The sequence below is a fragment of the Muntiacus reevesi genome, chromosome 18 (genome assembly GCF_963930625.1).
Source record: "Muntiacus reevesi chromosome 18, mMunRee1.1, whole genome shotgun sequence".
Lineage (NCBI taxonomy): Eukaryota > Metazoa > Chordata > Mammalia > Artiodactyla > Cervidae > Muntiacus > Muntiacus reevesi.
The window spans coordinates 14,824,869-14,830,659 of record NC_089266.1 but is presented as its reverse complement, the minus strand read 5'-3'; positions in this window follow the sequence as shown (position 1 = coordinate 14,830,659).

Sequence of the window (5,791 nt, the reverse complement as noted above, 5' to 3'; positions counted from 1 at the left end):
CCACCCCCAGCCAACCCCTGATCTATATTCTGTCTCTGTAGATTTGACTTTGCTGGGCATTACATATAGATGGAATCATACCGTATGGAGCCTCTTGTGTCTGGGTTCTTTCACTTAGCATGATGCTTTTGGAGTTCATCGTGTTGTAGCATGCATCAGAACTTCATTCCCTTTTATTGCCAAGTAATATTCTATTGTGTGGATCTACCATGTTCTGTTTCCCCATCCCCTGGCTGATAGACACTTGGGTTGCTGCCACCATTTGACTCCTTTGAGCAACACTGCCCTGCATGCAGGTCTTTGCACAGACAAGTTTTCGTTTCTCTTAGGTACGTACATACCTAGGTGACACTGTACTTGTAATTCTCTAAAACAAGCAAATTAAAAAATGCGATGTTTAGAGATACATATAAAGTACTGAACCTGTCCTTCACAAGAGAGAGAATGAAAAAAAAACAGCACTCAGGGGCATGTGGGCGTGGGGCTGGGAGATGAGAGGGGAGGATGGGACACAGCTAGACAAGAGTAATGGTGGGTAGAGGACTTATGGGTCTGCATTCTATTCTGCTTCATAACTTACATGTACATTAGATATCATACACACACAGTTTATATTCTACATGACACATATATTGCATAATAAGAAGACACTAAAAAAAAGAAAGCCTGTCTCCAATACTCAACAATCCCACTGGGTTCTCATCTCAGGATAACCAGGCTCCCATTCTGGCCACCTGTCCACACTCAGCCTATTCTCAGCTCCCTCTGCTCCAGCTGCACTGGCCCCTTAGCTGTTCCTCAAATCAGGGAACAACCCTTAGAGGGAGAATGGGTAAAAACATTTGTAGCTGTTTTACACAAGAGGAAACTGAGGCTCAAAGAGGTTATTTTGCTCAGGTCATAAGGCTTTTAAGTGTGGCCCAGATTTTTCTGGCCCCTGGTCCAGTGCTGTTTCTCCTGCAGCTGGCTTTTGGCATCCATGTGAGTTAAGGCTGAATAAATATCGAGAGGTGAGGTTAGCATGAGTTGAGGAGCCAGAGCTCTGCATGTTAGCGTGCGTGTGTGTTAAGTCACTTCAGTTGTGTCCGACTCTTTGCAACCTTATGGACTCTGGCCCGCCAGGCTCCTCTGTCCATGGGATTTTCTGAGCAAGAATACTGGAGTAGGCTGCCATGCTGTCCTCCAGGGGAATCAGAGGAGTGAATCGAACCCTGGCCTCCTATGCCTCCTGCATTGGCAGGCAGGTTATTTACCACTAGCGCTACCTGGGAAGCCCCTTCTTGTTAGAGGCAGAACTTGAACTGGTCATTGAGAGATGAGAGGGTTTTGGTTAAGCAAAGAGGACCAGGTAGGTATCCAGTGAGAGAACCCCTGGCTTCTCTGAAAACCAATCAATAATCACAAGATTTCTTGATAAACATAGAATGATGGAAGTCAACATTTGGGCATTTTAAAAAAATTATTTACTTTTTAAAAATTGTTTTCAGCCATGCCCCACAGCCTGTGGGATCTTAGTTTCCAAACCAAGGATCAAACCTTGGCTTCTGGCAGTGGAAGTGCTGAATTCTAACCACTGGACTGCCGGGGAATTCCAGGGAATATTTTTTTAATAACAGCTTTATTGAGATATAATTTATGTGTTATAAAATCCCCACTTTTAAATTGTATGATTTGGTGGTTTTTAGTATATTCAGAGTTGTGCAACCATCACTGCTAATTTTAAAACATTTTCATCATCTCTTTAAGAAAGTCCACGCCATTGGCAGTTGCTCTCATTCCCTCTCCCCCAGCCACTGGCAATCACTCATCTACTTTTTGTCTCCCTGGATTTGCCTGTTCCAGACATTTCTTGTAAATGGATTTATACAACATGTAGCCTTTCCCTTAGCATCATGTTTTAAAGGCTCATCCGTGTTGTAGCAAATAGTCATTTCTTTTTATGGCTGAATAATATTCCATGGTATGAATATACCACATTCAGATTATCTATTTCATCGGGAGATGGACATTTAGATTGCTTCCCATTTGGGGCTATTATGCCTAGAAATGGAATTGCAAGGTCACATGGCATCTCTAACATTTTGAGGAGCTGTGAATTTTTTTTCCAAAGTGGCTGGACCATTTTACAATCTCACCAATGAGTCAAGGGCTCCCGTTTTTCCATATCCTCAGGAGCCTTTGTTGTGGTCCATCTTTTTGGTTTTAGGCCTCCTGGTGGGTGTGCTTCCCCAGGTGGCACAACAGTAAAGAACTCGCCTGCTGATGCATGAGACATGGGTTCGATCCCTGGGTTGGGAAGATCCCCTGGAGAAGGAAATGGCAACCCACTCCAGTATTCTTGCCTGGGAAATCCCATGGACAGAGGAGCCGGGTGGGCTTCAGTCCATTCGGCCCTGCAGAGTCGGACAAGACTGAGTGACTAAGGATGCACATGCACATGGTGGATGTGAAGTGTCTCATTGTGATTTGATTTGCATTTCCGTGATGACTGAAGTTGTGTGTCTTTTTATGTACTTATTGGTCAGTTGTGTTTCTCTGGAGAATATCTATTCAAATCCCCTGCCCAGTTATAGTTAGTATTTGTCTTTTTATTGTTGAGTTATAAGAGCTCTTCGTACTTTCTAAACACAAGTCCTTTGTCATACTGACGCTTTGCAAATATTTTCTCTCATTCTGTGGGTTGTCTTTTTTTTTTTTTTAGTCCACACGGTGCGTCTTCCCTTACCAGGGATCTAAACCCAGGCACCCTGCAGTGGAAGCACAGAGTCCTAACCACTGGATTGCCAGGGAATTCCCTCGTGAGTTGTCTTTTCATTTTCTTGATGGTGTCCTTTGAAGCATGATTTAATTTTGATGAAGACTAATTTGTCTAATTTTTCTTTCATCATTTATACTTTTGGTGTCATATCTAAGAAGCCATTGCCTACTCCAAAATCACAAAGATTTATACTTCTTTCTTCTAACATTTTTGTGGTTTTAGCTCTCCCAGTTAAGTCTGTGATTCATTTTGGGTCAATTCTGTAAATAGCATGAGGTAGGGGTCTAACTTCATTCTTTTGAGTGTAGAAATTCAGTTGTCCCAGCTCCATTTGTTAAAAAAAGACTTTCTTCCTTTCCCCCTACCCCAAGAGTGCCATTTAAATTGTCCTCATGTCCTTGTCAAAAATTGATTGACCATAAATGCAAAGGTTTATTTCTCGACTCTCAATTTTATTTCATTTTTGGGTGTATTTTCTAAGGGATTTTTTTTAAAAATAATTTTATTTATTTATTTATTTAGTTTTGGCAGCGCCGAGTCTTCATTGCTATGCAAAGACCTTCTCTAGTTGTGGCAAGCAGGGGCTACTCCAGCCATGGTGCACAGGCTTCCCTTTGCAGTGGCTTCTCTAGTTGCAGAGCATGGTCTCTAGAGCATGGGCCCAGCAGTTGTGGTGCATGGGCTTAGCTGCTCCGTGGCAGATGGGATCTTCCCAGACTAGGGATCAAATTTGTATCCCCTGCATTGACAAGCAGACTCTTAACCATTGGATCACCAGTGAAGTCCCTAAGGGATATTTTCTAACTGTGGTGATTGGTGACCTGTCCTTCCCCAGAAGAGCGATGCAAAGATGGGGAGCTCTCCAAAGCAGACTGCATTTCCTGGATTGGTGAGGCCCTCGTGGCATAATCACATCCTCCCCCAGGATTCGGAAGAAGGACAGTGGCATTGTTTTGTTGGCAGCTAGGCAGTAGCTGACTGAGCTAAGGGCCTTATCTCTTTACTACCTCTTAAGGTTATTATAAATACCAAATAAGATCATTTATACAAAAGAATTTACAAAGGTCTATAAAGGTATCCAAATGTAAATTGTGTGTACTTTTAGATCATCTTCCAACCCCTTCAGACTTTACTTTTATGGTTTTTCACGGAGGCTGAGGCTGTTCCGTGCTAAACTCAGCCCCTCACCCACATGTTCTGTAGACCTGGTCCCCAGGCCACGTGTCTGACCTGAAGCTGGAACACTTGCCCCCCAGCCTCTCAGACCCGGTGCTCAAGAGCTCCTCAGAGATGAGGCCCAGCTCAAACCTGCCTCCCTCCTGCTTTCCACACTTTCTTTCCTGATAGAAGAGAAGGACTCCCTGGTTTCAAGATAAGCCTCAGACTCCTTATTCTCTCTACCCTTCCTTCCACTCCAAGACCCCTGCTTTGGGGCCTGAAGGGGTACCACTCTCAAAATCTCCCCCACTCAAGCCTTAGCTGGCAGAGATACCGTTCCCTCCTGGAAGACATCAGCTCCCTGCGCACACACGACCCACAGCCCTCCAAGCCTTAGGACCACTGGATCGCGAGCTGGCGAGCTCTGCGGAGGAGAGGCCAGAGCCCTGCTATCAGTGGGGCTGCTCTGATCCCAGGTGCCCACTTCGCCAGTCCTGAGGTGTCCACTGGTATAAAGGAAAGCGAGGGCCCCAGCCCTCCTCGCCCCTTCTTCCCCTCCCCTCCCTCCTGCCCCCCTCCACTGACAACGCCCTGCCACCCCCTCCTCCTAGGCTGGGGCAGTCACCTTTCTCTTCTCCCCACCTCCTTCCCCCCACCTCCATCCTCCTCCACACATCTCCCTGGCACCATGCCGCCTGACAACCCAGCATGGACTAGGGCCCCTCGGCCTCCTGCACCCACTCCCCAGGTGCGGCGAGCCCACGGCTGCAGAACAGGTGGGGGTCTCCTGAGCAGCTGTGGCCGGCTTCCCTGCTCCCTCTGCACAGCCTCCACTTCCTCCGTCTCCCTGTCCACACCCTTGTCGGTGTCTGGTCCGTCCCTCCCACCTCTGGGAATGACACCGTGATGCTGAGGACTCAGCAGCCTAAGGGGAGGACCCGCAGCCTCCACAACCGCCTCAAGAGGATGCCACTGTCCTTCTTCCCCCGTGCCTCTCACACAGGGACACTGGATGAGGCAGGGAAAGACTGATGGGGAGTGGAGACCTGGGGTGACTGGGAGCAAGCTATTCAAGCTGGGTCTTAGCATCTTCCTCTGTCATCTCTGTTGTCATCTTTGTAGCGCTCCAAGTTGGCAAGTCTGTGTGATTGTTCCTGCCTGAGCGAATGACAGCATGTGTGAAGGAAGCAGGTGTGCCTGTGGTTCTATGCCTCCCCTCCCAGAACAGCCCCCCCATCCTTTCCCCCATCTAACCCACCCCCCCACCCCCCCCACCCCCCGCCAGTCCCCAGGTGAACCGGGATCCCTGAGCTTCCGCCCAGATGCCTGCAGAAGCTTAGGCTTTCCCCGACCCACGCGGGTCACACCCTCTGCCCCCAAGGCCTCGTGAAGAAGCGGGACCGGGTCACGGTCATTAAACCTGTCTCGCGGCACTAGCGACTCTGAGGACAGCTCCCCCACCTTGTCACTCCGAGCCCAGAGAGCCCCGGGCGGTAAGGCTGGAAGACTGAGCGTCAGAGGCCGCTGGGCTCCGGGTCCCTGCACCGAGGCTGATGGAAGGGGAGGGCACGCCGGCAGGCTGGGGTATTCCAGCAAACTGCTGGGTCTCTCAGCTTCATAGGTGTGGGTGTGTGTGTGTGTGTATTGAAGGAGGAGGGGTTCTCCTTTCTAGCCTCCCCTGCGAGAGCCTGACCTAAGGCCCGTCCGCCACTCCCTCCCACCCCCACCCCGGCTGCATCTCGCCGGGGACCGCCTCGGCCACTCCTCGGTCCGGTGCCCCTGCCCGGGGCGGGCCAGGAAGCCTCGGTCCCCGCCCCACTCCGTTAGGCCCGCGCGGCGGCCGGGGGACTTTGGAGCAGAGGAGGAAGCGCGGCA